Source organism: Archocentrus centrarchus, unplaced genomic scaffold (assembly GCF_007364275.1).
Source record: "Archocentrus centrarchus isolate MPI-CPG fArcCen1 unplaced genomic scaffold, fArcCen1 scaffold_30_ctg1, whole genome shotgun sequence".
NCBI classification, from domain to species: Eukaryota; Metazoa; Chordata; class Actinopteri; order Cichliformes; family Cichlidae; genus Archocentrus; species Archocentrus centrarchus.
This window is the reverse complement of record NW_022060259.1, coordinates 3222520-3244228: the sequence shown is the minus strand read 5'-3', so window position 1 is coordinate 3244228 and position 21709 is coordinate 3222520. Positions and strand designations below refer to the sequence as shown.

At 38.9% G+C, this 21709-nt stretch overlaps 1 long non-coding RNA gene across 1 annotated transcript; it reads left to right on the top strand.

Annotated features, from left to right (window-relative positions):
• The first annotated feature begins 838 nt into the window (after positions 1 to 838).
• Positions 839 to 21705, top strand: LOC115776318 (uncharacterized). The gene is made up of 3 exons (XR_004019443.1): positions 839 to 878; positions 1146 to 1199; positions 21509 to 21705. It is a non-coding gene; the product is annotated as an uncharacterized LOC115776318 (long non-coding RNA).
• The last annotated feature ends 4 nt before the right edge of the window (positions 21706 to 21709 follow it).

Here is a 21709-nt window from a genome sequence, read left to right as displayed (position 1 = left end):
GATTTTCCAGGGTGCGGAGCTGAGTCTCCAATTCACTAAGCCTGGCCTCCAGAGCTACAAACAGACTACATTTCTTAAAAGTACCATTACTACTAAAGGTGGCCGAGGAGTAACTAAACATGTGACACACAGAGCAGGAAAGTGCTAAATAAAGCAGGTGAAGATTACACTGAAATATGTCATTATCCAGATAAATCAGACTACACAGATTTTGCAGCTAACAGACAGCAAAACACCACTGTGCTCCAAAACAGAAACAGGAAGTGATACAGTACTGCAGTGAGAGCCAACACCAAGTGACAGCGTCTGTCACCAGTATGAGTTCTGCTTATAGTTCTGATTTATTATCTGTTCAGTTTCTGATTTTGTATCAGTGTGTCAGGATTAGCAGCCCCGCACAGGATTCCACCAACACGTTAGTTTTATTATTTAACTATTAAGTCTGAACATAGCTTACAAACAGCAGAAAAAAAGGTTTGCATGAGATTCCAGCTCCGACTTTGATGTTTCACAAAATACAAAACAAGTGATTCTCAACAATTTCTTCACTGACACGCACACGTGGTGACATGAATAAGTACAATAAGTAAAAAAATGAAACTAAAGAAATAAAACAAAACAATTTTAAACCATGAAGACATAACTGAATGTCAAACTGAAACTGAAAGACAAAGCTGCATAGTCACTCTGTAAAGGACCGGGGGTGGGGTTGAGGCATTTGGTCTGACTTCCTCCAAAGACTGTGTTTTATAAGAAATCACATGATGTTATGCCCCCTCCTCCTCTGGTGGGGTATATATAAAAAAAAACTGCTGAACCTTGTGTCTTCTTTGCTCATTCCACCTTCATCGCAGAGCTTCCTAACACTAACAACACTGGTAAGATCATTGTAGATGCTTAGGCCAGTAGATTAAAATTTAAAACAGAAAATTCTCTCACCAAAAATGTATAACCTTATTGTATTTATTCTTCTAATCATTTACTAAATCAGTGTGAATGCCAAGATTTATCAAAGGAGCAGCAGTTTGCTTTTTTTTAGGAGGGTTTCTGAGTACATGTATTGCATTTGTTTTTAAATATACCTTTTGTAATAGTTTAAACATATTTAGGACCCTTTATTTAATATTTTTGTCATTGTAATCCAGAAACCAGACTGCTTTGAAACCTTACACTGGGATCTCAGCAGACACCATGGCTACGTAAGTACAAGGACAGTTTAGATACAACAAAAGGCGAGCTTTATGTTTTAATGCATGGTTTAAGCTCATGCATACAATTTGTTTTTTTGTTTTTTAAAAAAAAGCAGTGTCAAAGCATGTGATTTTTTTTGCAGTAACATTTTATTAATATTAGAAAAAACAAACAATGACAACGATTAAAACAGAATAGAAAAGGAAACAAACAGGAAAAACAATATCTGCCAACACTGTGATCCATATCAAAACACTTCTTATTTAATTTTTGTTGTTTTGTGTTTATTCAAAACACAGAACAAAGCACTGCATAATTTACCATAATAAGTCATTAGACTAAGTTTCTGATGTTTCCAAATCTTTCACCAAGTTTAAAAATGATCCCCAAACCTTTTTATTTATTTATTTTCTTGTTTGTTTGTTTGATTGTTTGTTAGTCTTATTTCTAGTAAAAGGATTTTATGTCTTTTTTTTTTTTTTTTTCCAGTGTTTGACATTTGATCTGTGACATACTGTTACCTTCCTGGCATTTAAAAGACTGTGGCTCATTAAGGTCTGTTCAATTGCATGCCAAAAAATTTACCAGAAACAAAACCAAAAGCAGTGATTAATAATAATATTAAAAAATATTTTGACAGATTGTTTAAATTAATTACATTTCTTTTTTAATTCATTTTAAATGAAACATTCCAGGGAAATGTTCCTTACTGGATACACGTACCTAGACTTCTTTTTTTTAAAAAATCACAGTGTTCTTTAAGATACAAGTGATAAAAGTAGCAGATATCACTGTTTTAACAACAGCTAAGCACGATGGTTTTTAAAGATTATTATTTTTTGTTTGAGTAGCTTAAGAGTCTGGCTGGGTGGCCTCTTAAAGATAAGTATAACAGTTTAATACAAGGATTCACCAAAACAACAGCATCTTTATTAGTTTATTAGTTTTTATTAAAAAAAAAAAAGTAAAAGCGTGCACATACAGGTTTGTGTCATTTTCATCATTCTGAAGGAAAATTCCAGTTATTTTTAATAATGGGGCAAAAAAAAAAGTTCACTTGTTCACTTCATGTTGTTTAGAAAAAAACATTTTAATAATATCTAATTCTGTACTGAGGAGTTTTTGCTATATAATGCGATTTTGCAGTATAGGTATTTCTGTAACACCCCATAATTATGTTCCTAACTCGGATGAAGAGATAAGTTACACCTACGCCTTTAGTGGAAAAACAAGTTAAGGCTCAGGGTGAAGATACTGCACCACCTTCATCACCACCAGTGCTGCACAGCTACATAATTCATCATAATTCAAGTTATAGTAAGAGAATGAGAAAGCTTTATTGGAGTGTGCAAAGGGTTTATAAAGACTTAAAATATAAAAAAATAATGAAACAAATGTAATGCCACTACATCGCAGATTTTCACCTATCGCGGGGTTCTCTAGAATGTAAAACCCGAAATAGGTGAGGGATCACTGTATATTTTTGTTCAAGCCTTAGCCTTTTGAAAATCTCAAGTTATTGGCTTTTTCAAGATGGTGCTGACAAAGCAATAAACCTTTTTTAGATAAAATAAACTCGACTTGGATTTTTTCAGTGACTCTAGTAATAGAGTCAACCACTGCAGTACCTTTTCCATGAACTAAAGTAGGAGAGGGCAGAACATATTAGAGTAAGAAGGTTGAATATTTGAACCTCTCCAAAGACATGTTTGTCAGGCTGTGTTTTTGATGCGAGTGGTTATGTGTCTCTTTGTGTTAGGCAGTTAAGAAAGAAAGAAAAAGAAAGACTCTCAATTTTGTATTTAAAAATCTTAAGTATACAAAGTATGCAAATATTACACAAATTAACAAATAAACTAGTCTAGTTGGGGGTCTAATATTGAATTTTGCCGCAATGTGTTTCTGCTTCATCTCTGGATTTGCTTATGCAATTTTTATAATCTCGTATTTCTGCTCATAAGTGTGAGTTTGTAGCTTACAATTGACTCTTGTGCTTGCCGTGATCATCTCCGGTGAAATAAACTGATTTGCCCAGTGCAGCCAATCCAGACATCACGTGACTGTATAGACACTCAAGCAATTTCCACGCATTGTTAGTATGTGTAGTTGTACACAAACGACCCAATGCATGGTGTTTGTGTAGATCTACATATTGGAAGTGGGCGGATGGGAGCTGAAGAGGGCTTTAGCGCTAAAATCATATGACTTTTATGATCACATTTATTACAATGTATTACAATGGGACCAGAGTTATTATTAGAGGTAGGCTGAAATCCAACTTGTATGATCTGATTTAGGTGATGATTTTATTGGAATTAATGTTAGGAACAATTGCGTCCTAACTAGAGTGAAAATCCAATTTGTGTGACTTTGACTTAGGCAAGGGTGTAGGAACGAGTTTACTATTGGGGGGACACATATCGGAAACCTGACAGATGATTAGATACTATAAGCAAAGCATAAAAAATGCTATTTGATCTTTTACTTTCTTCTTATTCAGATGTTTCTTGGAAAAACAGTGTTGTGTACACCTATATTATTGCATGTATAATTTACATATGTATATGTTTTATAATCATAAGATGTGGACAAACCACCAAACAAAATGGTTTGAGTCTTTTATGAAGCATAATGATCATGTCATTCCAGGGCTGTACGCTTACTTTATCAGGTGGCCGCACTGGTACTAGCAAGCTAAATATTTTAGTAGCACAAAAATAATTTAGTAGCGCACAAAAGTGCAAAGTTTGATATGTTTTATTGGTCAAAACATTTAATACTGGTCAAAAATGCATTTATGTAGGTTGACTGGCAACAGAACTGGTTCTTTAATTAAACAACGTTCTGACATGAAAGAACCCTAACAGATAATGTAAAGAACGAATTATTCACATATTAATCTCAACCTTAAGTAAAAAAACAGCTATTAAAATATGCCTATTCAGTTTGAAACTCTGTTTGGCCAACAAAAACAAAAAATAAATATCAATAAAATATTAATAACCAACAGAAATAATAACAGTGATACCTCTCACATTTAATAGACAACAGCACACTGACATCACAGTGTGCTGTTGCACTTTGCCGCCCTGCATTTAATAATTGGCCAAACAGGTGCCGGAGCACACAAAGGGTTAAAAAACATTGGCCTGGGCAAAAGAGCCTAAATGGTTTTTTCCGCCTCTCATTTGCAGCAACAAACTGCTGACAAATTAACTTCTTGTCCAGTAAGTCAACTTTGTCCTATATATGAAAGTAAACTGACAACAAGAAGTTATAAACAAGCCATATTCAGGGCAACATTCCCAACAGACTGTTTTACCTCATTCAAAAGAGCTTCTGATTCCTGCCGCTGTCGCCGCCTCCCAAACACTCCCTTCAGAGGAAGGCGGAGGTAGCGCAGTGACATGACACTATGTTGCGCCTTCAAAATAAAAGCAGGTGAGTTAAAGATTTCAAAATCAAGTATTTTTCTTCTCCGCGGTGTAACTTTTGGGTGGGACAAAAGTGCCTGTCTCCAATATTCGGGTGGACATGCCCCCCACCCCCCGACCCCGGTTCCTACGCCTATGGACTTTTTATAGTATTTATCTTTTATTTGAAACAAAGAGGCTTCTAAATTTGACTTAATTACTTACAGTCAAAATCATATATCAAAAGCAAACCCTCTGAAATTTATCCAGTGGTTAAAAATCTGTGTTGAAACAGCTGTTTTCTTACATGGAAATGGTGTGAATTAGGAAATGTTGAAAACTCAAGTGGCAAAGTGTTCTTTTCAACTTAATGGCTCCAGAGAGACAAACATGCACATTCTGAGGTCAATTTCCTCTTTTGAAAGATTCTTTCAGTTATCTGTTGCACTAATAGTGAACCAGACATTTAATTCCTGATCACAATTACTTCACATTAATCCTGTCATGGACCTGGGCCCCCCATTTAAGTGGGAGATAAGTGATTAAGTGGAAGAAAATGGATGGCTGTGGAGATCAGCTAAAGAATTACATTTTGAGTTGAGTAACTGGATCAATTTTTAACTGTTATCATTATAATTTTAAATACAAATGTGCAATAGTCATACTAAACAATATTATGTGAGACTTTCTATGTTTATAAATGACATGCTAAGGAGTAATGCTTTATAAATGACAAATTAAATGTAATGAATATCCTACTCATGCTTATATAGTGTGTAGGTATTATAAAGTGTTACTGCAAATGTTTATTTCTACATGCATTCACTATGATCATGCAGTCACTTGAGGCGACTGTTTGTTGTGATTTGGCGCTATATAAATAAAATTGAATTGAATTGAATTGAATTGAATATCCATTGTGATCCATGGCTTATCCACATATGATGACTTTCATGTGAATTTTCCTAATGGACAGTTTTTATCATAAAACATTGATAATGAGGGATAAAAAGTTTTGTTGAATCATCATTAAAATAAACCTCATATAACATTACAGATAGATAGGGTACAGGATTGCTCAACAGGAACTTAATGTATACACCTGAATAATAGACCCAAAAATACACTGTGGAGACTAAATATCAGCATTCTAAAGAAGGAAAAGGCAGTGGGACATCACGCAGCATAGCGAGCAGAGCCGAAGAAGTGGCCCTACTCACTGCAGTACGAGCCCCCCTCCCTCAAGACCCTACGTGTTTGTGATGTGATGTTTGACTGAGTGGGAGGAGGGGAAGGATCAGGATATATATGACTGAGAGGGAGGGAGAGAGCCAGCTAACTAGTGACTCACTAAACACCCCAGTTTCCTACACCCAACTGCAGTGCGGGGAAGACAGGTCCATGTCCTGAAGTGGCCACACCCCCAGGGCACCACCGTGCTCAAGGCCAGCACCTACCGCCCACACCACAGACAAACACGACCCAAACACACACACCCCCACACGCATACAAAAGACAATAAATATCTCTCACACACACACACACGACTACAATAAACATTACACACACACACACACACAGGCCGCTTTTCCACCGCCGGGGTTCCGGTGAACTTGCTGCTTTGTATCAGTTCATATCACAGATAAAAGGACACAAAATGCGTACTTGTCATCTTGCTCATATTTTTTGTCTGTTTCCCTCTGTGCTGCACACAGATGCTGCAGTAGATTATTTTTGGACCGTGAAATGTGTTCACAGCACAAGACAGGGGAGCCTGTTCTCCCACGTTTGCACTCTTCGGCTTCCGTGTCCAGACGAGGACCCGCCCACATTCATATGAAAGGAGCGGTTCACAGAAACACGGTGGGAATGCAGGCCCGTTCTTAAGCTTTTCGCCGGTTTACTGGGAACAGCATGAGCACTGGCACGCAAACCGGCTCCTCAGCGGTGGGAAAGTACCATAAGAGACTATACCAGTGTTGCCAGATTTCGTGACAGAAACAAGCAACCAGCTCTATGAAAACAAGCCCAAAAGAAGCCCAACTGGCAACCCACAACACTGTGTAAACCTGAGGCTGCTTTTAAACAGTATATCTCTATAGTAGTATAGCTCACTTCTTTGTTTTGTCTCATTGTGTTTTGGAGCAGTCAAACCCATGGTTCTTAGCCTCATAGAAGAGAAGGGTGCACAGTTTTGTGTGTGTGCTTCTCTGTATCAGCATGTTGAACTAAACCAGCATGGTGAGCACATATTTCACACTTGCAAAATCTGGGGAATGCCTTTGGTATGTCTCCCTTTAGGACCGCAGCTACTTTCAGAGGTGTATGCGGACACAATTTTTTTTTTTTTGGGGGGGGGGGGGGGGGGGGGGGGGGGGGGGGGGGGGGGTGTGTGAAGGAGCACAGGGGTGCCGAATCAGCGCCGTTCCTCTGTTACTCATCATTTCATATGCACAGCTGTTAAATAGAGAAAATACGACTAGAAATTATAATTTCGTCACATCGTTTTGGTGGGCGCCCGCCCTCTCTTGTGCGGCGCCCCTATGCACTGCATATAGTGCACACCCACTTTTAACGCCACTGTCTCCCATCAGAGCTCGGATCCATTCTGTAAGTGCGCTCTCTTTCTCACACTTTATTTTTTTTTCTATATTTTCCCCACTTACTGGAGTTCATTCTTGCGCTGCCTCCTCACTCTGGGCTGTTATGATTGTGTGTTTGGGTGCGCGCCCAGTAAACTTGTGCTCTGGAGGCCAGGCTTTCTGAACTGGAGACTCGGCTCCGCACCCTGGAAAATCCTGTATCTAGCCAGGCCCCTGTAGCGGGTGCGGACCATGGTAGCATAGCCGCCGTTAGCTCCCCCCCAGCAGATCCCGAGCAGCAGGGAAAACAGGCCGGCTGGGTGACGGTGAGGAGGAAGCGTAGTCCTAAGCAGAAGCCCCGGGTACACCACCAACCTGTTCACGTCTCTAACCGTTTTTCTCCACTCGGCGACACACCCGCCGAGGAACAAACTCTGGTTATTGGCGACTCTGTTTTGAGAAACGTGAAGCTAGAGACACCGGCGACCATAGTCAAATGTCTTCCAGGGGCCAGAGCAGGCGACATTCATGGAAATTTGAAACTGCTGGCTAAAGCTAATCGTAGATTTGGTAAGATCGTTATTCACGTCGGCAGTAATGACACCCGGTTACGCCAATCGGAGGTCACTAAAATTAATATTGACTCGGTGTGTAACTTTGCAAAAACGATGTCGGACTCTGTAGTTTTCTCTGGGCCCCTCCCCAATCAGACCAGGAGCCACATGTTTAGCCGCATGTTCTCCTTGAATCGCTGGCTGTCTGAGTGGTGTCCAAAAAATGACGTGGGCTTCATAGATAATTGGCAAAGTTTCTGGGGAAAACCTGGTCTTGTTAGGAGAGATGGCATCCATCCCACTTTGGATGGAGCAGCTCTCATTTCTAGAAATCTGGCCAAATTTATTAACCCTAAAACCTGACTACCCAGGGTTGAGACCAGGAAGCAGAGTTGCAGTCTTACACGCCTCTCTGCAGCTTCTCTCCTCCTGCCATCCCCCCAAAACCCCATCCCCATAGAGTCGGTGCCTGCTCCCAGACCACCAAAAACCAAAGCTAAAATCAGCAAAAAGCTATTTAAGCATAAAAATTCAAAAACAATAAATAATACAGCTTCATCAACTGCACCAAAGAATAAAACAATTAAATGTGGATTGTTAAACATTAGGTCTCTCTCTTCCAAGTCCCTATTAGTAAATGATTTAATAATTGATCAACGTATTGATTTATTCTGCCTTACAGAAACCTGGTTACAGCAGGATGAATATGTTAGTTTAAATGAATCAACACCCCCGAGTCACAGTAACTGTCAGAATGCTCGAAGCACAGGTCGAGGAGGAGGATTAGCTGCAATCTTCAATTCCAGCTTATTAATTAATCAAAGACCCAGACAAAGTTTTCATTCTTTTGAAAGCCTGACTCTTAGTCTTGTCCATCCTAATTGGGAAAATCAAAAACCTGTTTTATTTGTTATTATCTATCGTCCACCTGGTCCTTACTCAGAGTTTCTGTCTGATTTCTCAGACTTTTTATCTGATTTAGTGCTCAGTTCAGATAAAATAATTATAGTGGGTGATTTTAACATCCATGTAGATGCTGAGAATGACAGCCTCAACACTGCATTTAATCTATTGTTAGATTCAATTGGCTTCTCTCAAAATGTAAAGGAGCCCACCCACCACTTTAATCATACTCTGGATCTTGTCCTAACATATGGCATAGAAACTGAAGACTTAACAGTATTCCCTGAAAGCCCCCTCCTGTCTGATCATTTCATAATAACATTTACATTTAACAGTGGGGAATAAGTTTATTACAGTAGAAGTCTTTGTGAAAGTGCTGTAACTAAGTTTAAGGATCTAATTCCTTCATTGTTATGCTCTTCAGTGCCAACACAGTGCAGAGCAGCTACCTAAACTCTGCTCCCAGTGAGGTCGATTATCTCGTCAATAGTTTTACATCCTCACTGCGTATGACTTTGGATACTGTGGCTCCTCTGAAAAGGAAAGCTTCAAATCAGAAGTGCCTGACTCCGTGGTATAATTCACAAACGCACAGCTTAAAGCAGATAACCCGAAAGCTGGAGAGGGAATGGCGTCTCACTAAATTAGAAGATGCTCATTTAGCCTGGAAAAAGAGTTTGTTGCTCTATAAAACAGCCCTCCGTAAAGCTAGGACATCTTACTATTCATCATTAATTGAAGAAAATAAGAACAACCCCAGGTTTGTTTTCAGCACTGTAGCCAGGCTGACAAAGAGTCAGAGCTCTGTAGAGCCGAGTATTCCTTTCACGTTAACTAGTAGTGACTTCATGGATTTCTTTACAAATAAAATTTTAGACATTAGAGAAAAAATTATTCATAACCATCTCAAAGATTATTCTTCATGTTCGGCTGCTTTCAGCACTGCTGGTATTTGTTTTGACTCTTTTGCTCCAGTTGATCTTTCAGAGTTAACTTCAATAGTTACTTCCTCCAAACCAGCAACATGTTTGTTAGATCCCATTCCTACTAGACTGTTCAAAGAAGTCTTTCCAATTATTGATGCGTCAGTCTTAAAAATGATCAATCAGTCTTTATTAGTTGGCTATGTACCACAGACCTTCAAGGTGGCTGTAATTAAACCTCTGCTTAAAAAGCCATCACTTGACCCAGCTGTCTTAGCTAATTATAGGCCAATCTCCAACCTTCCTTTTCTCTCAAAGATTCTTGAAAGAGTAGTTGTAAAACAGCTAACTGATCATCTGCAGAGGAACGGTTTATTTGAAGAGTTTCAGTCAGGTTTCAGAATTCATCACAGTACAGAAACAGCATTAGTGAAGGTTACCAATGATCTTCTTAGAGCCTCTGACAGTGGACTCATCTCTGTTCTTGTCCTGTTGGACCTCAGTGCAGCTTTGATACTGTTGACCATAACATTTTATTACAGAGATTAGAGCATACTATAGGTGTATGAAAGGTCTGGTCCGAAACTGTACAGGCCCTTTAAATCTTGCAGCTAGCCTGTCCGACGTTGCATGATCGCCCTTAGCGTATCAGGTGAGAGAGAGAGAGAACTGCGAGAGGGTGTAATGGCGACCACACCACACCGAACCCTGTGCGATCGCCCGAGCCATATAGACTGCGTGTTTCCCCCCTTCTGGATGTTCTGAGAGCTAAGTGAATGACAAGAAGTAAGTGTCCTTTGAGTTATTAAGTTCTACTCATAACTCTATTCAGCGCACGCAGCGCGACCCATTTCCGGGTTCAGCGCAATGTTCAGACTGACTTCTGTTAATCCATGTTCAGCACATGCGCTGGGACATTACCGACCGGGAGGGAGGAATTGTATCTCCATGGGATGGGGCATGCATGAATATTATTGTGATTATGGTGTTAATTCAGTTGTTTGTGTTAAACTACGTTCGGGGCATGTTACGTAAGCTACTGGCCGATACGTCCTCTTATTGATACATAGGTAAGCGCACGCGTGTGTGTGTGTGTATTTATGTATACCTGTATATGCGGTTAAACGGGTACTCTATGGAGATTGTAGAACCCAAACATGTATGCTATTTAGAGACAACTTAGTTACATTCTCTCCTGTTAGAATAGCAGTAATTGATTACGTTGTTTGTTATTCCAGAAACTGATTACTCAGACATCATTAAAGCTACTGGGTGGCAAGCCAGTAACAGAAGATCCATCTCTCCTCATTCTTCCTGTATCCTAACCGATACCTCATCCTGGTCCGGTCTTACCCACGAACCTGCCCTACATCTACAATAACCCTTTATTACAATAGGTATTAAAGGTACTGCTCTGCAGTGGTTTGAATCATATTTATCTCATAGATTCCAATTTGTTCATGTAAATGGGGAGTCTCTGGAGCTTGAAAAAGGCGACTGGACTTCTTTTTGTTTCTTGAAGACGTTTCACCTCTCATCCGAAAGGCTTCTTCAGTTCTCAACCAAATGGTGGAGAGACCCAGGTATTTAAACCCCTGTGGGCGTAGTCCCCTGGAGGTGGTTATGACCCTCTATTGAACATGTGCTTGAACACATGTGCCCAGGTGTGAAGGGGGCGTGGGTCATATTTAATCAGTGGTTTCAGTTGAAACCAACTTAGGACTCCGCTCCATTGTTTCCTGTGGCCTATTGAGGTCACTGGAACAAAGGTGTGAATGGGGGTTGAGACGTCTGGGAAGGGAGCTCAGGACAGCACTGTAAGCGGGGGAAAGTTGGTGACGTAATCCACCTCCTCTGTTCAATGATGGTTGTTCACAGTGGACCATCATTGAACAGAGGAGGTGGATTACGTCACCAACTTTCCCCCGCTTACAGTGCTGTCCTGAGCTCCCTTCCCAGACGTCTCAACCCCCATTCACACCTTTGTTCCAGTGACCTCAATAGGCCACAGGAAACAATGGAGCGGAGTCCTAAGTTGGTTTCAACTGAAACCACTGATTAAATATGACCCACGCCCCCTTCACACCTGGGCACATGTGTTCAAGCACATGTTCAATAGAGGGTCATAACCACCTCCAGGGGACTACGCCCACAGGGGTTTAAATACCTGGGTCTCTCCACCATTTGGTTGAGAACTGAAGAAGCCTTTCGGATGAGAGGTGAAACGTCTTCAAGAAACAAAAAGAAGTCCAGTCGCCTTTTTCAAGCTCCAGAGACTACTATGACCTGGATAACTGAGAATCTACACAGACGTAAATGGGGAGTCTTCTTCACACACTAAGGTTAATTATGGAGTTCCACAGGGTTCTGTGCTAGGACCAAAATGCCAACATTTTGGCATTACTGCACCTTATACTTCATTCTGCTCAATAGAATTTTTTATACTTTGTTAATCCCAGTGTCCACATCTGAGGACATCTTTTTTTTCTCACAAAAGTATGTAACAACCACTGCACGAAAAGAAGCATATTCGTCTCCGTATACTGACGCGGGCGCCGCTAGTAAACGGCAGCTTTCGTCAGCATACGGGGCAGCGCATTTTCGTTCGCCTGAGACGGATATGGTCATTTACGTACCACCAGAAGCAGCGGGGGGTAAAGGTACGGGGGAGCCGGCAGGCGTTTACTACTTTACATATGAGTAGCAGCGCTGCAAGCCGAAGCAGCGGTAACAGACCCACGTGGCTTCTCTGTCATTGGATGAAAAAAGTGCCATCACAATTCAGCACTCACATGTGATTGGCTGGTAGATCTGTCCCCCATTGGCCTTTATAAAGACAGGCCTGGGTAAGCCCCTCCCTAATAAATAATAACCCGGTAATAAAAATTATTTTTAATTATTATTTCTGTGATATACCTTGTATGTTATGTTGTATTCATGCCATGCTAATAACCTCAACTAAAAGGAATTCAATTAAGAGAAACAAATTGTGAGGCACAAGTTTGAATTTCTTTTTTATTTACAAAGCAATATGCACATACACACACACACACACACACACACACACACACACACACGCACACACACACACACACAATTCAATTCAATTCAATTCAATTCAATTCAATTTTATTTATATAGCGCCAAATCACAACAAACTGTTGCCTCAAGGCGCTTTGTATTGTGGGTAAAGACCCTACAATAATACAGAGAAAACCCAACAGTCAAAACGACCCCCTATGAGCAAGCACTTGGCGACAGTGGAAAGGAAAAACTCCCTTTTAACAGGAAGAAACCTCCAGCAGAACCAGGCTCAGGGAGGGGCAGTCATCTGCCGCGACCGGTTGGGCTGAGGGGAGAGAAAGACATGCTGTGGAAGAGAGCCAGAGATTAATATCAATTAATGATTAAATGCAGAGTGGAGTATAAACAAAGTAAATAAGGTGAATGAGAAACAGTGCATTATGTGAACCCCCCAGCAGCCTAGGCCTATAGCAGCATAACTAAGGGATGGTTCAGGGTCACCTGATCCAGCCCTAACTATAAGCTTGATCATAAAGGAAAGTTTTAAGCCTAATCTTAAAAATAGAGAGGGTGTCTGTCTCCCGAATCCAAGCTGGGAGCTGGTTCCACAGAAGAGGCGCCTGAAAGCTGAAGGCTCTGCCTCCCATTCTACTCTTAAGTATCCTAGGAACCACAAGTAAGCCAGCAGTCTGAGAGCGAAGTGCTCTGTTGGGGTGATATGGTACTATGAGGTCTTTGAGATAAGATGGGGCCTGATTATTCAAGACCTTGTATGTGAGGAGAAGAATTTTAAATTCTATTCTAGATTTAACAGGGAGCCAATGAAGAGAAGCCAATATGGGAGAAATCTGCTCTCTCTTTCTAGTCCCTGTCAGTACTCTAGCTGCAGCATTTTGGATCAGCTGAAGGCTTTTCAGGGAGCTTTTAGGACAGCCTGATAATAATGAATTACAATAATCCAGCCTAGAAGTAATAAATGCATGAATGAGCTTTTCAGCATCACTCTGAGAAAGGATGTTTCTAATTTTAGAAATATTGCGCAAATGCAAAAAAGCGGTCATACATATTTGTTTAATATGTGCATTGAAGGACATATCCTGGTCAAAAATGACTCCAAGATTTCTCACAGTGTTACTGGAGGCCAAAGTAATGCCATCCAGAGTAAGTATCTGCTTAGACACCATGTTTCTAAGATTTGTGGGGCCGAGAACAAGAACTTCAGTTTTATCTGAATTTAGAAGCAGGAAATTAGAGGTCATCCAGGCCTTAATGTCTTTAAGACATTCCTGCAGTTTAATTAATTGATGTGTGTCATCTGGCTTCATTGATAGGTAAAGCTGAGTATCATCTGCATAACAATGAAAATTGATGCAGTGCTTTCTAATAATACTGCCTAAGGGAAGCATGTATAATGTAAATAAAATTGGTCCTAGCACAGAACCCTGTGGAACTCCATAATTAACCTTAGTGTGTGAAGAAGACTCCCCATTTACATGAACAAATTGGAGTCTATGAGATAAATATGATTCAAACCACTGCAGTGCAGTACCTTTAATACCTATAGTGTGCTCTAATCTCTGTAATAAAATGTTATGGTCAACAGTATCAAAAGCTGCACTGAGGTCCAACAGGACAAGAACAGAGATGAGTCCACTGTCAGAGGCTCTAAGAAGATCATTTGTAACCTTCACTAATGCTGTTTCTGTACTGTGATGAATTCTGAAACCTGACTGAAACTCTTCAAATAAACCGTTCCTCTGCAGATGATCAGTTAGCTGTTTTACAACTACTCTTTCAAGAATCTTTGAGAGAAAAGGAAGGTTGGAGATTGGCCTATAATTAGCTAAGACAGCTGGGTCAGTGATGGCTTTTTAAGTAGAGGTTTAATTACAGCCACCTTGAAGGTCTGTGGTACACAGCCAACTAATACAGACTGATTGATCATTTTTAAGATTGAAGCATCAATAATTGAATTTCAATAAAAATAATGCTTGTAGTGTCACCAAAATCAAGTTATAGCCTTTGTTTATCTCCCTCAGTCCACTAAAGTTCAGGGTTCACAAAAAACTCCATGACAAAGGCTCACAGACAGAAGCTCACAGACAGAAGCTCACAGCCTTATTGGAAAAAGGGACAAAAGCTGAAAACGTCCAAAAGTATATTTCCAACTAGATAATACTAATTTATAAAATAGAATGACTTCTTCTGAGTTTAGTCTTGTTTGAATGTTTCGCTGTATAATTTATGTGTAGTCACGTTGTAATGGAAAAAGGCTTAAAAGATGATAATGTAAATTTGATTACATATATCTCAAAATAAAAATATGCTGCTTACAACTGTTGGGAGGGGTAGACCACTGGCGAGTACTGGTGACCACTGGTGAGTACTTGATTTGCATTTGTATGACTCACAGAATCCTCCTTTACATATGAGAGCCTGCCCTAGACCTGAGGAGAGGGGGGAGCTGAGGGAGCACTGACACAGAGAGTCCACGGCAGTTTCCCTACAGTTTATTGTTCTGGCCAAAGCCTCCTGCTGAGAGCCCTAAAGCTCAAGGCGCGCGGCAATATTAAATACAAGAAACTGTCGAAAACCCCACTTTTCATGCAGTGAACCACGTAACAAAATACAACTTCCTGTTCAAAGAGGAATCTTAGTTTATATACATTTTAGGTCCATCTAATCACAAATAACTAGGAGAAATTGAAAATGCATCGTGAACAGGAGCTCGGGTCTCAGGAGGATTCTCTCTATATGGTCTGATGTGATTTTACACCCAGCTTGGAAATGTTCTTCACTTCCACACTGGAACCAGTGCATGCAATGCTAATTCAGTCCTGCCTGCTGACAAAGAAAACATCTCCGTGAAGTGCAACACCTTCCTCGTCTGCCTGGGTTGAATTGTGTGGGGGATTCTGTTGCCTCAGAATTCAGCCCCCAGGTTGTGGGAGCTAGACATCTGAGGGACAATCCCAAAATATTGCCTCCAAAATATTACACCCCTAAAGGGGAGAAGTAATTACAAAAGTGACGACCTGATGTTTCCTCACTGAGAACATTTACTCGAATGAGGAAAATGCCGTGATTTCCCCTTGGCTAGTGGGTGGAGACAAAAGCAATCGATCTTAGATGACCGGATTCAGACCACTTTTGTAGATAACTGATAATGCTTTTAAAATGTAGTTCTTAACAATAAATAATGAAATAAACAAATCAATTACAAACTTTTTAAGTTTAACCCCCTTATTATAACACAATTAACTTTTACTGGTTTTTTTCTAAACAATTATTGCAATACAAACCTGATAAGCTATAACTCAACCATATGATCTCTTTGAACCCATCAAACATGGAGTTTCTCGTACTTTAACTTGTCATAGTTACAGTGTTACATAGTTACAGACAAACTAAAAGTGTGTACTTGAGACAGTGAATGCTCCAGACTTGTGATCACTCTACACTTGTGAAGCTGCAGTTGTTGACATTTTTTTCCCACTGCAGGTCGTGAATTATCTCACTAACAGGTCATCCCCTTCAGTCTGTTCTCTGACCTAACTGACCCTGACTCTACTTAACTCAGAGGAAAAAAAGACTAAAAGATACACTGGCTTGCAAAAGTATTCATACCCCTTGAACTTGTGGAGTGTGTTAGATTAGCGACTTTTTTTTCCCCCAAAAAACTGACTAGAGAGAAATTTAGAAACTTTTCCCGGTGACTTCGGTGAGTTTTGGAGACTCTTTGAAATAGCCTGGAAAGGTGAAATCCTCCATGATGCCCTGTTCTGTGTACATACAGCGGTCCCTTCATATGTCCGGATTTCACATCTGCACTTTTCCAGAGACACTTGTAACAAATGGAGCCCCGCACCACAGACTTCCAGCTCTACAGAAGGTCATGGTTGAAGTGGTATACAACAGTTACTGCTGGTGAAGTCAACAACCGTTTTTGGATTTTGCCGCTATCAAAAACAACATGTTGCTGTTGACCCTGATGTCGCTTCACCTCACCTGCAGCTGGACCTAACGGAGGTTCAGTGTGACAGCTGACACCAGCATCTGTCGCTCACATGCCTTTTTACTGGTGGTATGCCAAAAAGTGATTTTTGTTATTTGCCAAAAAATGTATTTGCTGTATTTAAACTGGTGTAAATGACTTTTTGGCCTATAATCTGTCATATCTCTCATGAATGATATTAATTCATTTTGAGTGAGAAAGAACACGGATAAAAGCTGCAATCAAGTTTGGGCAAAGTGGTTTTTATATGTTCTTTATTTATCAGGGTAAAAACTCATTTTGTCAGAGATCTGCCCAAGGGGGCACCAGATGTTGCAACAAATATAACATCACAGCTCTATAAAGATAGTTTGTGGCCAAAAAGAATTAGGTTGAATATAAAGTACAGTAACACAGATCATTTGTTTGTTTTATTCCTAAGGCCTTTATAAATCATGTTGACTACAGTTTATTTACCAACATAAGCAGAGACATTATACATCAAAAACACATCGAAACATCAGAAATCACTTTTCGGCAAAAGATCACTTTTTGGCACAACACCAGCAGCTGGATAAGATTTGCAAAGCAAATGTTCATCTTTTTTGGCTCCACACATTTGTGTGAGCACATTTTCTCTGTTCTGAACTTAAACAAGATCTGCTGAGATCCAGACTGAGTGACTCCACCTATGTGTTATTTTACCCACATCTACAGTGGCTTGCAAAAGTATTCATACCCCTTGAACTTTTCCATCTTTTGTCACATTACAGCCACAAACATAATACATAATACTTTTGCACACCGCACTTTTCAGTTTTTTATTTGTAAAAAATGTTTTGAATCATGTATAATTTTCTTTCCACTTCACAATTGTAACCACTTTGTGTTGGTCCTTCACATTAAATTCCAGAGAAATATATTTATGTTTGTGGTTGTAATGTGACAAAATATGGAAAAGTTCAAGGGGTATGAATACTTTTGCAAGCCACTGTGTGTGTGTGTATATATATATATATATATATATATATATATATATATATATATATATATATATATATATATATATATATAAACTTTACAACAACAAAAGTGCATACAGTATCTACTCCTCTTCCTCTCTGATTGTTTCTGTCTATAGTGAAACCTCATTGACCAGGGCTCCTTGTACTAGCTTATATTGGTTTCTTCACATCATTAGCCCCATGTGTGATCATTTTTGAGTTGTTGTGTTTAAGGTGAGACACCTGTGCTTTCACTGAGTTTCATTTTTGCTACCTGTACTTACCATTATGCAACCCAAGTGCATCACACTGCAAAATGTGTTTTAGTGAGTGAAAATATGTTTGCAAGTTGTGTCTAACTAGTTGAAAAGTGCTTATGGTTCTGCCAAAAAGGACACCATTTCAATAAATGGATTCAAGACACTGAGCATTTGGTTCAGACCACAGGGATTAGTCTTTTGGCAATTGAGAAAAACTGTAATAACAGAACATGGTGACATTGGTGATGTTTTAATTGTACGTACTGTGGCCAAATCTCAAGATAAGATGAACTGAGACAGAGAAGTTAGTCAGCACTTTCTGATCAGTTGCTCTCTGTCTAATGTATTATTTAATTGTTTATTATTGGGTTGATCCACTGTTTATTAATTAATTAATTGGAGTTTAATTTTAAACATTTGTTATTTTATTCATTGAGTTAAAACTAAGCTAAAAACAACAATGGTATGATTAAAATGTGTTTTAAAGCACAAGTCCTTACAAACCAGAGTTGCTCTCAAATTATTTTTCTGAGCCACTGAGTTCTGTAATCTGTGTTTATACTCCAACAAGGTCACACACACACACACACACACACACACACACACACACACACACACACACACACACACACACACACACACACACACACACACACACACAGAGGCCTCCTCATTCATACTTTTTGTTGCAATGTTTACTAACAATTTTATGCAAATTTCTTAGTCTCTAATTTATTCATATAACACTTTCGTTACAATTTTTATTGTCTGCCAACATATACCATGAAAGGTTGCCCAAAATATTGGTTATGTTCAATTTTATGTAAAAAACAGCCATGAGTCTATTCTACAAGCAAGTCATTGTTTTTAAGTCTTTAACCCAGTCTCATGCTCCCGGTCAAGCCCGACATATAGATTAGCTCTATTATGTGTTTTGAATGCTTTTAGCACACCACCACTGATGGCGAGATTACAGCTACTAGTCTTTAATCCAGTTTCATGCCACTGGTCAGCTAAAACACTTAAATTAGCTCTATTGATATCTGCAATGGTTCCAGCATGCCACCACTTAGGGAGCGACTCAAAAAATAGACAATACTCTTTAGACTTTACTGCAAAAACATCACTGCTCGTCATCTTTCATGGTATAAAGCCAATTCTCACACACCATACTTCATGCTGTGGATATTAGGAGTTATTTCTATTCAATAGAAATTTTTCCAGTCACACACACTTCTTGGTTTTAATAAATAAATAAATTTGATCAATAGCCTATTGCTATAGTGCAGTTTTACATTTCCTTCATCTCACAATCCTTTTTCACTCATATCAACTCTTATCACTCCCTTTATTTTGTTTCTTTAACTCGTTTTTAATTAATGTCAACCCCTTTTTGTTTTTCTGAAGCTTTATTATGTGCAAACTTCAACAGTTTATTTAACAGATTCTCTAAAATTTGTTCCCTCAAGACCTTACCTCCTCCTCACTCACAGAAAATTTCAGCATCAAATTTTGCAGTATTTGGTTATTTAAAAACAAGAGGTTTCTGCTTACCTTTTTTATGACGCACCCCCTGAGAATGTCTTAAGGAGTTAAAGTCCCAAGGTGAGTCCTGGAGAAAATACTCCCCTTCGTCCTCCTTTGCCAATCATCCTCCTTCACAAATCCCCTGTTATTACCTGTTATCAGTCCTTATCACGTCGGGGTCACCATCTGTCAGGTAAACAGGTTTTCTGTGAAGGAAAACACCTGTAACACTTTAATTAAAAAAGTAAGACATTTAATGTATTAAAGAATCACAAGAAATCACACATGCATGTGGGGACTCAGAGTAAGAGTGTGCTCTCTCTCTCTCCCCAAGCCTAAGTTCCTGTCTAACCAAACATCTTTATACTGCCTCTTATCTATATATAAACAATCTGGCTGCTGTGGGTTGGCCTGGTTTTCAGTCTTGTTCAAGCTGGTTTTTCATGACCCTCATTTTTCTGATCAGCAGTGGAGTCATAAAACACATCTTCTTCCTGATGTTCTATTTAATCAATACAGAGCAATCTTGTCCAGATTAATAACAGAACATGGTGATGTTGGCGATGTTTTAATTGTATGTACAGTGGCTGAACCTCAAGATAAGATGCACTGAGACAGAGAAGTTAGTCAGCACTTTCTATCTGTTGCTCTATGTCTAATGTATTGTTTAACTGTTTATTATTTGGTTGATCCACTGTTTATTAATTAACTTGCTGGAGTTTAATTTCAAACATTTGTCCTTCATTCATTGAGTAAAAAATAATCCCTAACATTTCCATGCCACGTTCTTAGTTCATAGTTCTTTTCAAGTTCATGTTATATCTATGCCACATTTGCTGTTAAAGCTTTAAGTTATCATTAAGCTCCCCGCCTTATGAGTCCTGCATTGGGGTCCTCTGCCTCGCTTGCAACAGCCACAAACCTGACAATTCAGGTCATTCAGCTGGAATCACAAGCACAACCTCAGCTCCTGTTGAGTGTTTGTCAAACCAGGATTAGGGTACAGTCACTGTTGATTTTCATTAAAACAGCTCTGTAATGTTTGGTGTGCTTTACATATATATTTTTTGCCAAATAATTCTAATAAAATGTGCCAGTATGTTAGGATTCACAAACAAAGGTCCAAAACAAAAAAAAAAAAGCTAGGTAATTTTTGTCAAGTTAAAGTTTGCACACTGCTTACACATATGTAAGAGCAGTGTTGTTTAGGATGGGTCATAGTAACAAAGGGGGTTGAAGAGAAAAAGAGACAAATAGTAAATATGAATCAAACATGAAGTTCTCAAAAGCAATAGTGAATATTTCACAGAGCTTCATAAAACACATGTGGAAACACCATAAACACCATATCCAATCACACAATAAACTTCAAACAATAGGCACTGGAGGAACATGTCTTTTGAAGGTTAGATTTTATTTAGTTTGTCCATTACTGCTTTCTTTTTCCTGCTGTTTTTAGTGAGAAAATCAGTGTCAGTTTGTTTTTTCTAAATTGTTTAGAAATTAAATAATTAATTAATAAGACACTGTTAATGCAGCAATGCTATGAATATTTTACCATTGTATCAATCATGCATACTTAATACCATTTTCCACCATGAACTGCGATCATAAAAAAATCAAAATATATTTTTTAACCATGACTTTTTTGTGTGTTTTAATTCATGGAAGGAATGCACATCATAACACATCTCACATCATTCGATACACTTAGGATTACGATTTGAACATGTGGATTATTATATATATATATATATATATATATATATATATATATATATATATATATATATATATATATATATATATATATATATATATATGCATATATAATTATTCTCCTTATACATGTTTATACATACTACAATGTATGATTGGAACTTATTTTTCTCCTCCAACAAGAAGCATGAATGGACTGATTGAATCATTTGGAGCACAATCTGAGTAAAATTAGTTTACTTGTAAGAAACAAAACAATTGACACTGAAAACACAGTATTACAGATTTCTTCCAAGTAAGGTCTGTAATTATAATGTATTTTCTGTGACAGGTATCTGTCTAACGCAGACACCAAGATAATTTTCTTATGGTACAATAAGTGACACTTAACTGATTTCTAATTTTGCATCTCAGGATCAGTGATGTCTCATCCAAATACAAGGACATCATCTCCAAAATTGCTAATAGTCCAGAATCTCCTACTCTTTACCAGCTGAGACCAAAAAAAGAGGAGTTTGGAACTCTGACCAGAATGACTGTTGGTGAGAAAAATCATAGCAAGAAAAATAAAACCATCTTACTTGTGGGTGAAAAAGGAGCAGGAAAATCTACTCT